General features: G+C 46.4%; 1 long non-coding RNA gene across 2 annotated transcripts in view; it reads left to right on the forward strand.

Moving 5' to 3' along the window:
* LOC146431522 (uncharacterized) overlaps positions 1 to 15,343 on the forward strand; it is a 91,570-nt gene that overhangs the window by 29,398 nt on the left and 46,829 nt on the right. For both annotated transcript variants that reach the window (XR_014854672.1, XR_014854673.1), the window contains exon 2: positions 3,248 to 3,402. This is a non-coding gene — a long non-coding RNA (uncharacterized LOC146431522). The remainder of the gene's footprint in view (positions 1 to 3,247; positions 3,403 to 15,343) is intronic.

Here is a 15,343-nt window from a genome sequence, read left to right on the forward strand (position 1 = left end):
GCTCTCAGTGCAACCTGCACAGAGCTGCAATATTGATACAGAATATTTAGCAATTGGTATTCATGAGCCTGTGCTTGTTCTAGCAGCACTGCTCTATACCCACAGGTATTTCCCTTTGATGTTTCTTTAGTCTTTAAGATCAAAATCAACCTTGTGCCTAAAACATTCTTTGCAGGGAGTGCTTGGCCATTTGTGGAAAAGAGTTCTGGATTTTCTAATCTGCATCAGCTGATGTGCCACCCCCAAACCAGGCTGGGTGTCACCTCTCCCTGTGACACCCTCTGCCCCAGGGGGATGGCATGGACACCTGGTTGGCATTTTAAAAAGCCATTTTCTCGCATGAGAACCAAGGAGCTTTTGGTGTGAGGCTGTTTGGGCAGGTGTGTAGTGAAGGTAGCAGGGGTGTGGTGCTATCAGGTGTGTTTTTGGGAGCCCTCAGCAGAAAATCGTGGCTGATGATGATGATGATGATGATGAAGATGGTGGCAGCAGTGTCTGTGCTGCAGGGATGAAATGAGAGGATCCCATTTCCAGGAAGCTGCGGATAAAAGGAGAGGGAGGTGGGAGGTGTTCAGAGCCACAGGGTGGGACTGGAAAGGACTCAAAGATCATCAGATCTCCCAGGGAACAGGGACAGGATGAGAGAAAATGTGCCAGGGGAGAGTCAGGGTGGACAGCAGGAATTCCTTCATTGGCAGGAGCTGCCCAGGGAGGTTTGCAGTCCCCATCCCTGCAGGTGTCCCAGGAAGGCCTGGCTGTGGCACTCAGTGCTTTGGGGACAAGGTGGGCATTGGGCACAGCTTGGACTGGATGTCCTTGGAGGGTTTTTCCAGCCTAAATGACTCTGGGATTCTTGTTCCCACTCCCTGCCATGGGTGGGGAAGCAATAAAGCCTCAGTGTTGTTCCCACACAGAGCCAGGCCAGTAATTCCAGCAGATTGCTGAAAAGCAGGACCACCTCTGGCCATTGTGGTAATATTTATTTCTGACTTGCTCCCTTATTGACGTGGAGAACAGTTTGGGAGAGCAGCTGATCCAGGTTTTTCCACTGAATTTTTAGCTGCATAGGGTTGGTGTGTGATGAGAGCCTCACCTGATGTAACAGATGCCTTGGGTATTCTGTTCTTTGTTATCTCTCTGGAAGGTTCAGATTGTTCTTAGCCAAATGAAGAACAAAAATATGCACAATGACTCCATTAATTCCCTGGCAATTACACTCCAGCTCTTTTCAGGATCACTATGGGAAATTAGTTCCTTAAGACACGCCTTAAAACCAGAAGGGATTTCGGAAGAAATTAGGGAATTATTTGGCAAAAAGGAATGATTAAATCCATTGTCTTATGAAATCCATCATGCCACCACGAAATAAAGATTTATTTCATGCAGTTAATGGGAACCAATTCTGTGTCTTATGGCTTTACTAGGGAAAGAGTTGTGTTAAAATTCCATGGATTTGTAAGGAGATGGACAGAGGACCTGTTCTCTGTGGAAATTCAGTGCAGCACATGAGAGTTTGCTTGAAAACTGCCCCTTCCCATTAAATGTTAATGTCGGCTTTGATAGAAAATCAACAAATAATTATTTTGGTTTGGGTTTCACATTTCAGTTCTTTGTAAAGGGTTTGGGGGTCTTTAAAAGGAAAACTGTTCACTGCAATCTGCTCTTCTTTTGTTCTCTGCATCCTCTGAGCTCCTTTGGCTGGAAGTTTCCAAGCTGTGTGAGGAGTTTGTCCAATTCCCAGCATCCCCATGGGTGCCTGTGGGAACCCCAGAGTGAAAATTAAGGAGGCTATTTCTGGGGCACAGGAAAAAATGGAGAGTAAATGGCTCTATACTTGAGAGTCTGTATTATTCTAATCTTTTCCCAGTGTGAAATTCTCACTTAAACTTTCATGGGAACATCTTTTCCTTAAATACAAGTCCTCACTTTAGCTTTTACTGGGGGTATTAAAAATATGTGTAGGAAAGCTAACACTTTGTAGCTGTGTAGTAGCTATTAAGGAGAAAAAAATCTGGATTTGAATGCTGCTCGTTTGCAGATACAGAAATTGTACCACCTGCTGCTGGAAAACATGGAGCATCCATGAATATTATGGGAAGTGCTCTGACAGCTGCTGCAAGGGGGAGGCTGGAGCAGCTGCTTACTAAGCAGAGGAGGGAGAATATCACTGAGGCACTGGAGCTCTCGATTAAAATTCTTAATTTTACTAAAATTTATTTGCCTTTATTAAAAATTTGTCCAAAATTCCGTCCAAAAATGCAGAAAACCGATTTTACTGCCCGTTTTCTCTGCACGCTGCTGCAAGCAGTTTTATCTCACTTTTCTTCTATTATCCCATTTAAATAACCTTCTCAGAGGTTTCTGCACCTTTGCAGTGTCCACACAGCGTGGGGCTGTTTTCCAGCAGGAATTCCCAGGATTGGAACTCCCTGGGTGCTTCCTTGGCCTCCCCCATTGCTCTCAGAGCTGCTGATTCTGCTCTGCATCAGCACTGAGCTGCAGATGCTCAGAGGTGCTCAGGGCTCCTGTCAGGTGAATTGATCCTTGGAACATTTGAATGCATTTCCAAAGTAATCCCCTGCTAATTAACACACAAACTACTTCACTGTTAATAAGATAAATCGGTGTTTTCTTGATCTTATGCACAGTTTATGGTAATTTTAAGCCCTACAGAAAGTGGCTGCTTCCATGAACAAATGGGGATAATTAGCTGGAGATAGTTATTATGCAAATTGAGCAAGCTGCACCTTTGAGTGGAAGTGGATGAGCAGGTTGAGCATAATGCCCGAAATTTGGATGCAAATGGAAAAGCTGTTATGGCATAACCTGCCCAGGTTGTCCATGCTTAGCATCAGCTGCAGAAATGAATGTGGGCAATGAGCCCCAGCCAGGAGCCCAGGCTGTTCTCCACCCCCAGGTGGGCTTTGTCCCTGGATGATCCCAGCAGGCACTTGGGGCACTTTTGTGACCAAAATCTCACTTCAATGAAATGAAAGGTTTGGGCAAGTACTGATTTTCTGAGGTTTATTTAGAAAATCCTGACAAGCTGGATAATATTCAATTTTAATGCTTTTACTCCTATATATTTTCATTTAGGTTTCTTTTGAAATGCTTTTTTTTTAAAAAACCAGCCATATAAATACTATCAATAGGCTGATGTGGAGAGGAATATTTTAGTTTATGAGACTGAAACATTCAAACTGTAATTTTTAATTTTTTTTTTCTGTTTTATCTTTTTTTTTTTCAGATTTTACCACAAGACACCTCCTGAATCTGCTGTGCTTTGGAAACAATTGTGCCATCAAATGTAGGAGTGCAGGAGCCCGTGGGGCTGGAGCAGCTGCTGACATTGGCCAGGCTGGAAGGACCCCAGGAGGAGAGCTCTGAGCCAATTCCTTCCCTGTGAGTGTCTTCCTAGACTCATTTCTTTGGGAGCAGGTGGGATTTTGTTCATCTGGGCTGCCTCAGCCTCATCGTTGCTCTGAGTAACCAAGAGCTGATTATTAATTAACACTGAAGGCAGTAATTGATAGCAACCTGCCTTAGCTAGATCACTGCTGTGAGAGATTCAGCTCTGCTCCTGCTGCCACTCAGTTTGTGATTCCCACAGTCCAGGCTGGGTTGGGAGACTTCTGGACATCACCCAGTCCAATCCCAGCTCCAGGTGGGTTTGAACCTCTCCAGGGAAGGACACTCCACAGCCTGGGCACCTGTTCAGGGCTCTGTCAGCCACAAAGTAAAGCATTTTCCCCACATATTCAGCTGGAACTGTCCACGTTTCAGACTGTGCCCATTGCCAGTTGTGTCACTGGGCACCACTGAGAGTAGCTCAACCTCTTGGCACCTGTCCTTGAGATATGTGTGTGATGGGAAGATCCCCTCTCAGGCATCTCTTCTGCAGGTTTGGAGTGTTTATTCTTACCGTGGTTTGGGTTTTCCATTCCCACAGTGGTGTTGGGTTCTCCATTCCCACAGTGGTGTTGGGTTCTCCATTCCCACAGTGATGTTGGGTTTTCTCTTCCCTCATCTTGGCTTCTGCCACTCAGGAGCTCTGTGATTCCCAGCTGGGGCTGGATGAGGAGAGGGAGCAGCATCTGGCAATGCAGGCAAACACAGCCCAGGATCCACCTGGCATTCCTGGCAAACCCCAGGAACTCCTGGATCTCTCCCACCTCCACCCAGAGCCCAGGAACAGCAGCTCCTCCACCCTGCCCTGCTCCCCACATGCCAATCAGCACCAGCCTCATGAATACCGAATAAAAACGCCTTATGATGTTTCCTCTGGAAACGAGAGGAAATCAGATGGATGTAGGGTACAAATGAGGGCAGGACATCCCAGGCTGCTGTTCCTCAGGGGGGAGGACAGAGCAGTTCTATTTACATTACACACGGCGTGCCCTGCCTGTCAATATTGTGAAGCTCCTCCGCAGCCGCGATGAAATCTCCACCTGAACTTTGTCAAACTGTTTTATCACTCAATCTTTTGATTATCAGCAGAGGGAAAAAAAAAAAAATCACATTTCCATAACAATAGCACTTAATGACCGGAGATGGTGAAAATCCAAGGTCTAATTTTATCTGTGGAAATAAAGATACGACGTCTGTGGCGAAATATTTGAAACTTGTTTTAAGAAAAGATGTTGGTGGCGAACAGATGGCCCCAGCCAGCCATCCATATTCATGAGTGCATTGATTTCATTATGCCTTCCCCTAGGAAACTCAGCTTTTATAAGTCTGCCTGGCCATCAAATTGAGCAGTCAGGAGCCCTCTGTCACAGCTCTGTTGCTGTAGAAATTGGGGAAAGTATGTGAGAGGCTTTAGCACTTTTGTCTTGACTTTTGTCACCCAACACCTGTTGTTTGGGGCTGGAAAGCTGAGGTTTTTATCAGGTGTAACATACGTTGGCTTGGGGTGCATAAAGTGCCATGTTCATTTTAGCTGAGAGGCTTTAATTTTGTGACATCCTTGTGCTGTTTAATGACTTCCAGAGGGTTGAGACCTACAGGAGCTGCCAGTGCAACCCCGAGCTGCCAAAATCTCTTTGGGGAAATCCCTCGTGTGATTCTCTGCTTGATATATTAATTGCCCAGGATAAATCTTACAAAGCAGCGATCGCTTAGATCACAAAGGGAAATAAAACATCCAGACAGAACTGCAAATCCAAGCTGAAGTGTCTGTTCACAGAGGGGAACACGTTGTTAAGCACTAGTGAAAGCTGGAAATGTTTTGAGGATTGTTTTTCGTCGCCTTTGAAGGCTTCTGAGTGAAATTTTGGATTTTGAAAAGTTTTGTCCGAAGATAAATTTTCCCCCCTCATTTTGTCCCTTCCACACAACACCTAACTCCATATGTGAGGATAAACACTTCTGTCTTTCAATAGTGATTTTTTTTTTTTTGCTACATTTGTGTAACCCTGACTGTGTCTGATGGACTGCAGAGCTGAGCCACCTCCCAGGGGTGAAGCCCATGGAAAGTTTATTTTCAGGGCACTGATCCAGCGATGGGAGAGCATCCCTGGGCAGTGCAGCAATGGGTTTGGGCTGCAGGGATGGGGAGGCTCCTGGTGGCAGGAGGAGGACCTGAGGGACTGATTGATGGCAGCGCCGGCGTCCCCTGGACTCTCTCAGCCCTGCATTCAGGACTACCTCTTTTTTTAAGGCAAGTTTAGCAGCTGGTCCTTTGATTTGCAAAATGAGGTTTAGTTCGAGAGAATAGGCCAAGGCTGAGGGGATTCTGTAGGTTTGGGACTTGGAGTTGCTTTTATCTTCCTCTTTTTGTCACTGCGTGCCTTTCTTTCAGGCCAGAAGTATTTTTGTGTGCTCTTCAAAAGCCGAGCTGCTGTTGTACTTGGGCTCCAAAAAAGCCTTAAAAGTGCCATTTAAATTCAGATCTTTCGCAAAGCTTGAAGGGTGAAAAGTTTTTAAAATGTTTCCTACTTGGACAGAATCGATCAGTTCAGGGGTAAAACCCAGAAATGTTCTTTTGGGGTCCTTTGGAGAAGCTGAATGAAATTCCAGCTGCTTGACACAGCAGCTTCAGCTGTCAACTGAATACAGACAATTTTTGACCATTTTGACAACAATCTCCAGTTTTTTATTTTGCTCCTTTTCTGGATGTAAAAAAAAGGGTTAATATTCTCCCGTTTGGTTTGCGTGATCAACAGTACAGTTTAATTAAATAAAATGAGCACAACCACCATTTTTTTTTGCATTATGGAACTGTCAGTTTAGCATTCAGCTCCCAAAGGGTACTCAAAGGATCATTTAATTTTAAAATGATTGTAGCCTTGAAATAACTTAAAAGGCACTAATATATTTAATCAAAGGAGGTAACTGGTAATAGAGGAATAAATCATTCATGCATATAAATAACAGAGCTCCCACGAGGGTGGGAAGCCAACAGGGAAAATATTTAGGGCTAAATTATTTCCTCTGGCCCCCTTCTACCCCTATCTGTGGAGCTAAACATCCTGAGATGTTTTGCCACAGGCCCAGTTTGGGATTTTTCCTGTACCCAGGAAATCCAGATGTGCTCCAGCTGTGTGTCATTTGTGCCTGTTTTACCCACCCCACCGTGCATGCAGTGTGTTCTGACCCGGGCAGCTCACTGCCTCTGCAAATGTCAGCGTTCAGGTTGTCTGCACGTCCCTAACTGTCCCTCTGCTGTCCCTCCCTGGCCGAGAGCTGACGAGGCAAGGAGCTGTGGGTGGCTCTGCAGTTCAGATGTCCTTGCTGAGCCCGGCTGGGGACAGCTACTTCAGGTTGGGCATTTCTTCATTTGCCTGCCTTTGCTGTAGAAATAATGGACTTCAGCAGGGCTTTGGCTGGGCTGGTTATTTCTGCAGGGCTTGGGAAAGCTCTGTTTGGTGTTTGGAACAGCAGGAGTGGGCTTGGGTTGGGAGAGGGCTGGGGGTGCTGCTGCTGCTCCTGCCAGCCCTGATGGTGGCACAGCCATGATGGTGGCATTAACCTGATGGTGACACCAATCTGATGGTGGCACAGCCATGGTGGTGGCACAGCCATGGTGGTGGCATCAGCCTGATGGTGGCACAGCCCTGATGGCGACATCACCCTGATGGTGGCACAGCCATGATGGTGGCATCACCCTGATGGTGGCATTTGTGGTGGGTGTGTGGTTGTGTGGTGTGTGGTGGTTGTGTGGTGTGTGGTGGTTTGTGGTGGGTGTGTGGTTGTGTGGTGTGTGGTGGGTTGTGGTTGTGTGGTGTGATGGTGGCACAGCCCTGATGGTGGCATTAACCTGATGGTGGCACAGCCCTGATGGTGGCATTAACCTGATGGTGGCACAGCCCTGCTGGTGGCACAGCCCCATGGTGGCACCACTCTGTATTCCCACAGATGCCAGGGTGGGATTGGGCCAAACCCATTTCCTTTGAACTAATTCCTAAGAGTTTCAGAAATGCATGTTGCAGTTGATTCTTTTGAAGTTGTTTTATTTAAATGCTAGATTAAACAATAAGCCAAACAAAAATATTATCCACATTATTATACATTAGTTGTATGTGCATATATTATATATTAATTAGTAAATATAATATAAAGTGTATGATAATATAAAGCAGGAGGATTTCTCCCAGCACTCTGTTGTGAGCAGCTCTGCTCCCAGCTCTTCCCCAGCAATTGAAGTTAAAATGGAGTGGCACTTATTTATATATTTTATATTCTATAGTAATTATTCTACACGTGACAATACAATCCAAGGGGTTTCTCTCAGCACTCTGCTGTGAACCTCTGGGGCTCCTGCTCTGCTCCCAGCTCTTCCCAGGCAATTGAAGTTCCCATCAAGTGCACTCTCCCTGCAATTAAACACCTGAGACACACCAAACCTGTAAATCTGACAAAAAACCCACAAAGTTGTTCTTTGTGTATCATCTGTAATTTGCAATTCTCTCAGGGTGCAGAGGCACAGGTCCCACTGCTGGGATTGTCCCCTTTTTGCTGTCACACCTTCCCTGTGACAACTCTACCTGTTTTTAATTAACACTCGTGGTTATTATATCTGTAGGAATTCCCATGGAAGGGACCAGAGACAAGGCAAACTGATTGAACCAGAAGGGATAATTCCACACCTGCCCTGGGTGTTTTGTCCAAAATCCAGAGGGTCAATTTGCTTAATTAATTAAACACAAATAGTTTTGTTAAAATCTGCCCATTCTACGTTATCTCCTCAAATGAAGTTATTCAGTTAATTCAAAGATTTTTCAAAGTGATTTCATGGAAAATTAATTTCTAGGGGGAAAAAAAAAAAAAAGATGGCAGGTCATAAATATAAGATATTTCCCATCTGTTCATGGTGCATGACTCAGGGCTGTGTGCATGCACCTGGAGAAAAGATGAATAACCTGCAGCTCGTGCCAGAAGAGCTTTTTAGCAGGTTGGGATCAGGCAGGCGCCTGATCAAGGTCGTTTAGGATTCCCATATAATATAAACTTGTTAGAAATGACATTTCAGTGGTGCAAGTGCCTCCCTGGGAGTGTTAATAGGAAGGAGTAAGATGGGAAAACCTTCAGTGGCCTAAAACACCTACTTGGGGAGTGTGCTGGAAATTAAAAACTTGAATGTTTTATTGATGCTGGAATCTGGATTTAATGTTCTGACAGTGTCCAAGGCCAGGCTGGACAGGGTTTGGAGCACCTGGGACAGTGGAAGGACTCCCTGGGTCCCACTGGGTGGGATTTAAGGTCCTTCCAACCCAAAACATTCTGGGAATTGGAGAAATGACAGAGATGTGCAAATACAGGCTGAGGGCTCCAGGGTTTCAGCTTCCTCCTCTGTGGTGAAGCTCTGCAGTATCCCTGTTTTTCCTAATCCATGGGGGCTCTCCTTTCCAAAGGAGCTACATTTCCCCAGTCTCCTATTTTCAAACACCCAGAAGTTTTAATGAGAAGTGATTTCATGGGTAGAAATCAAGCATTTCCATAAAAGAGCAGAAGAAAGTTCTTTCTTGCACATCCATCCCGTTTCTGAAAGCAGCATCCCCAAATGTGGGGATGTTCAATAAAACCCCGAGGGGCTGTGGATGCCACACTCTGGGGGATCACCCCAATTCTGGGCTCTCCAGTCCATTTTGCAGCAAACAACCTCAGCCCAGACCTGTCAGGCTCATCCCTGTGCAAGGGGAGGGTGGCAGGTGCTGTGCTGTGTCCCTCCCCAGCGTGGGAAGATGTTGTTCTCCCTGGCATACTGTGTGTGGGAGAGTGGGAAAAAACCAGCCAAAAGCTGCAATGGCATTTCAAGTTAACGAAGCTTCTCAGGAGCTGCCTGTGATTAAACAGATGTGGGTTAAATCATTTCCATTTGCTGCATCCCTTACCGTGGAAATGCTGAAAATGGGGAAGTACCAGAAGATTTCTGAAAGTTGCTGTGAGGTGAGTTTGGTGTGGTGGATCCTGGAATAACTGGAAGGACCCAAAAGGATGGAGTGCAGTGACAAGAAGTGGCTGTGGCTGTGCTCTTGGGCTGCACTGACAAGCACTGATTGATGGGTGTTGGCAGTCACCAGCAAAAAGTTCTGCTTTTTACATTTGAAGAGTTTTAAATTTAGGGTTTTTTCGGTTTGCCACTCCCACTCCTCTCTCTCTGGGGATAAAAAGGAAAAGCACATGGAGGGCAGGGACCTGTTGCATGGGGGGGAAATGAATTGGCAGAGGTTTTGCCCATCTTTGATAATTTTTTGGATGCCAGAGTGTTATGCTGACACTTCATGTAAGGGAAAAGGCTTCTGGTGGCCACAGATTGTTTGATTTTCCTGTTTGGCACTTCCAAATCTGCAGCTCTTACAGCTCTTCAGGCAGATGGGATTTCACCAGTTTGCTCCCTGGAGTGGAGGCTTTGGCAGTGAGCTGTGATTTCTCCATCGTTTGAGGGAATGGCTTCTGCAGACCTTTCACATCCCATCCCAGGAAATTAGGAAACACAATCATCTGATAAATTAAGTCTTCAGTAAGGAAAGCTTTCAAATAGACTCTATCAAGTGTTTCTCCATGGAAAATGAGAAAGGCCAAGTGCATTCCTCTTGGCTTTATTCCCACTCAGCTCTGTCCCAGCAAAAATAAAAACAGCTTTCAGCGTTGCATCCTCATTTACAGAGCAATAAAATCCCAGGGAAAAGCAGCCCTGCTTTGTAAAAGTACAAACAAAGCAAATGCAAACCTCTCCTGGGAGGTTTCCAGCCCTCAGAGATCATTTGGAAGGTGGTCAGGAGCTGCTGGGATGGTTACATTCCAGCTGCTACAACAAAAATCAATGGACATGGATTGAGTTAATATAGGTGAAAGTTTTTCCCTCTGGGCACTGCCAAAGGATTTCAGGGCAGAATTTTTCCAAAGAAACTTTCCATCCAAGGCTGATGATGTTTATTTCTTGTTTGATTAATGTAGCTTTTGGTTCTCTGTGTGTGACATCTCTGATGTGCTGTGGCCACGTGGGCTGTTGGCAGGAGGTGGTTCTTGGTGGATCAGGTGGTTCAGGTGTGGTTTGGCTGTTCCTGACAACTCAGGTGTGTTCAGGTGTGGTTTGGCTGTTCCTGGTGGCTCAGGTGTGCTTTGGCTGTTCCTGGCAGGTCAGGTGTGTTTTTGCTGTTCCTGGTGGCTCAGGTGTGCTGTGGCTGTTCCTCCAAGCCCTGCAGGACCATGCCAAGGCCCCATGTGGCACTCAAACCCTGCAGGGACAGCTGCCCACCCACTGACTCCAGCAATGCTCTTCCTTCCCCAGACAAACCCAGGCTGCATCCATCCCCGCAATTCATTTTGTGTTCCCAGCGAGATTTGAGCTCAGTGCAGTGTTTGTATCAGAGCTGCTCTTCCAGCACACACTGCTATTCATCTGGGGAGCCTTTGCAGATGATTGAACATTTTAATCTCTTCCCTTTGTTTCCTCACATGGATTCCAGTAATGTGCATCCGGTAGCAGCAAGTGGACTATGACCCAGAAGGGATTTATGGGCTGTGCAACAATGCATCCCTGCTGTAATTTCTTTCTCATCTTCATCTTCTCCTGCTGTATCCTCACGGAGCTCCACGCTGGGTGGAGCATTTCTGAAGCATCATTCTGAAGCATCATTTCCAGCAGCTCTGTTCCTGGAGCTCCAGCCCAGCCCTGTGCTTCAGCAGAAGCTTCACAGGAGGCACTGCTGCTCCTGCCAGGGTGAATCCTGCAGAGTGGGTGGTGCTGGGAGGGTCTGAATGCAAAGGGAGTGGCAGATAATGGTGCCTGAGGGCAGAAGGACCAATGCAACCTGCCCTTCCCAGCCCTGCTTTAACCTGTGCTGCCAGCTGGGCTGCTCTGCCACACAGTTGTGCTGCTGCTCTGGAGAAATCCCCTCTGGCAACAGGAGGTTGGTGGAATAATTTAATTTTATTTGAATTCTTGTTCAGAGGGCCAAAGGGCACCATTAGGATCAACTTGTGTTCCTCCAACCTGCTCTCCATGGTCTCAGTGCCACCAGAACCCAAATCCTAAGGAGAAATCAAATTTCTCAACAGTTTTATTCCCCAGTGGTAGCAATGTCACCTCTGTATCATTTTGTCCTGAGCCACCTTCCTGCAGGTGTGACTGGAAAATGCATTTCAGGTTGCATTATTGACCACTGCAGTTGGGTTATTGCTCCCTCCAGTCAGGGTCAGAACTCACCTGAGCCTCAGGACAGGAGCCTGCCTGCTTCTCATCTTGGCCTTTCTGATTTCTTGTTCTCCTCCAGTGCCTGCCTGCCCAAAATCTGCACTCCAATTGCCTGTTCACAGAGGCTCAGGGGTTGCTTTAGGTTGAGTTTGGGGTTTTTTTGAGTCAGTCAGTAAGAACAGCTGGTTCTGCACTTACCTCAAGTGGATAAAAGGATTTACTTCCTAAACTTGGGAACTTTCCCCCCTTGTTCAACCCTCTCAGCTGCTGGTACTGTCCTTGCAGACCTGGCTGTGCCCTGCCAGCTCCTGCTCTGGGAATGGGCTTGGATCTGTCCTTTATTTCAACTTCATTTGCAGGGCCCAGGAGAATAACTTGTGGCTCTCTTCCTACGAAATGACACTTTGCCAAAAGGAGAGACAAGAGCTTGTTTTAAAATGCAAACCAGGAGACTTCTTGCAGTCCAACACAATGATTAACTATCCCACCTTCCTTGGAATAATTGCAGCTTTTCCTCCACGCTCCCATCTTGGCATTGTTCTCCTGAGTATCACCTGCTACATCTTTACTATCACCACCCTTCTCTTAATGCACAGTTAGAATTATAACACCTTTTACAGCATTCTATATAATTAAAAAGCCAGACTTCCTCTGAAATACCAATATTCTGGCAAGTGACAGTGGCACAGATGAATTATTCTGGAGGCAGATGATGCTGGCAGGTTGGGCTGTACATCAGGCTGGAGAAGTAGGACACATTCCTTATTTGTTGTCACTTTTCCTTTGGGCCTCATGCAGATTTGTCTGATTCCAGCACTGGAGAGGGAAACCTCGATTGAGGAAGCTGTGTTTCAATAAAATGACACCTCCTCACGATCTGCTGAGGCTGTCACCTTTCTCCTCAAGTTACTCTGTTGTCCTTGCTAGGATTTCAGGCAGAGAAGTGGTTTAAGTGCTGCTAAGGAGGACAAATTCAGCCCATGTAATCTCACAGTGCCCTGTGCAGGGAGGTGGCTCCTGCTGGGCTGGGATAAAGGAAACCAGGCAGGTCCCAAAGCCCAGCATGATTCCTGACCTGTCTGAGTTGAAAGATGTTGTTGTGGACCTGTAAAATGTGGTGCCACACCAAATGTGATGTGTTCCACCTTCCACTGCAAGAGAAAACCAAGTTTCTGCTCCCTGCAGTCATTGAGGGAGGAAGAAATGGTGGCTCAGAACCCCAAAGACAGATAAAGACAATATAACTAATCAGAAAGGAGTAAAAATGGCTGTGATTGAGGTAATTCAGAATTTGTGAGGGCTGGGAGGGAAGCAGCCCTGTGCCTGGCTTTAGAGCTGGCAGGTGATGCTGGGCAATGCCTTGGCTGCTGCTTTCAGCTCCTGTCTCTATGTCACAGTGAAATGAATTTTAGGTCCAACTTCAAGTCCAGGAGGTCTTTACAATGAATAAAGCAGCATTTCTAGGTGGTTCCATACTACCTGAGATTTTCCTGTTCCTGTTTACAGTCCTTACAAATCTTTCTTTATTCTCAAAACTGCCCCGAGTTGCTGCTGTAATGTAAAACAGCAGTGAGAATAGTGGTGCTGTTCTCAGAATAGTGCTCCTGCTGACCTGTCTGACACTTCTTACACAGCCCAGACTCACACAGCACGAGAATCTGAGCTCAAGGAAAGCCCTGAAACTCCCCTCAAGGCTGTGCTGGAGAGCAGCTCCTGGGGCAGAGCTGTGGGATCCCAGAGCAGCCAAGCTCTGACCTGTTCTGGCTGCAGCTTTAGGGCAGGCAAAGAGCTCAGGCAATGAGCTGTTGACCTTCAGGGCATGGTGGAAAGCTGGTGCAGGCACTCGTGTGTTGCTGGGAGCATTTGAAGTGTTGGAAACAGTGGGAGGATGGATTTAGTGGTTTTTTTCCTCCCCAGAGTGCTGCTGTTTGGGTTTTGAGGGTGGCTGTGTGTAGAGAGTGTCCCTGGAATCCATTCAGGATCATCAGGTGTCCTAATATCCATCTGAGCTGGGAGCCAAAATAAATTAAAATAGAATTGAGACACCGTCCAGTTGCTGGAATTTTTAATTTTTTTTGTTTTTCATACAAGGAATCAAATCCCATCTTACTGCTCTGGCATAATGGATTAAAATAAACCACAGTTTATTTGTGCTCAGAAACCCACTCTGCTATCTTTTGCCTGATCCACATACTTAGATTTTCTCTTAGGGTGGAGTTGATGAAGTAAATTTTGCTGCAGTATCAGCTGCCTGATAATTTAACTTCCCTTATCCCATTATGGTGCTAAGCAACATTTTAACGGATTGTGAGTTTCCTTTTTGCTATGGGTGTCTGGAGAGCATGTGCAGCCTTTATAATAAGCTTTAAATCTAAATAAAAAGTTAAGTATATAGCCCTCTCAGTCTTCAGAGCACTAGAATAGATTTATTTAATCATCCTTTATGAGCCAGGCCAGCATTTAGAGACTCCCTAGTACCACGGGGGTGATTTATCAGCAGGGGGAGCGACTTGCTGTGGTCAGAGAAATGGCTCTGGAGCAGGAGGGCAAGGGGAGGATTTCCCCCTGAATGACCCCAAATTGCCATCAGTGCTCTGTCCTGCTTTGGTGCAGATAATGACCCCAAATTGCCAACAGAGCTCAGCCCTGCTTTGGTGCAGGTGTTGCTGCTCTGCCTGCCCAGGATGAAGCTCAAAGTGAAGGGAACATCACCCCAGACAAAGATCTGCACCAACTTCCCTCCTCACGTCTGACTCATGGTTTGGGAGTTCTGTCAGACTGAATGAATTGCTGATTTATGGATTCCAGGAGAAATGGCACTGGAGCAGGAGGGCAGGGGGAGAATTTCCCCCTTAATGACCCCAAATTGCCATCAGAGCTCAACCCTGCTTTGGTGCAGATGTTGCTTCTCCTCTGCCTGTTTGGGATGAAGAAAGTGAAGGTTTCATCACACCAGACAAAGATCTGCACCAACTTCCCTCCTCACGTCTGACTCATGGTTTGGGAGTTCTGTCAGACTGAATTCACTGCATTCTGAATTCACTGAATTCAATCCATTTCTCCTGGATTTATGGATTCCAGGAGAAATGGCACTGGAGCAGGAGAGCAGCAGGAGAATTTCCCCCTTAATGACCCCAAATTGCCATCAGAGCTCAGCCCTGCTTTGGTGCAGATGTTGCTTCTTCTCTGCCTGTTTGGGATGAGGAAAGTGAAGGTTTCATCACCCCAGACTAAGATCTGCACCAACTCAGGTCTGACTCATGGTTTGGGATTTCTGTCAGACTGAATTCACTGCTGATTTATGGATTTCAGGAGAAATGGCACTGGAGCAGGAGAGCAGCAGGAGAATTTCCCCCTTAATGACCCCAAATTGCCATCAGTGCTCAACCCTGCTTTGGTGCAGATGTTGCTCCTCTGCCTGCTTGGGATGAGGAAAGTGAAGGTTTCATCACCCCAGACTAAGATCTGCACCAACTCAGGTCTGACTCATGGTTTGGGAGTTCTGTCAGACTGAATTCACTGCTGGTTTCTCCCCAGCAAGGTTTGCAATCACAGCTCCCATCCTGCACGTTTCCTATCTGCCCCAAGCCCACAGCACTCCTGAATTCCAGCAGCAGTGATACCTGGGCTGGGCTATTTAATCACCTCATAAAGGAATGGAAACAGATACTTAATGAATCAAAGTGCGCTCAGATTAAATGATCA

Source organism: Lichenostomus cassidix, chromosome 12, assembly GCF_008360975.1.
Source record: "Lichenostomus cassidix isolate B80296 chromosome 12, HeHo_3.0, whole genome shotgun sequence".
NCBI lineage: Eukaryota > Metazoa > Chordata > Aves > Passeriformes > Meliphagidae > Lichenostomus > Lichenostomus cassidix.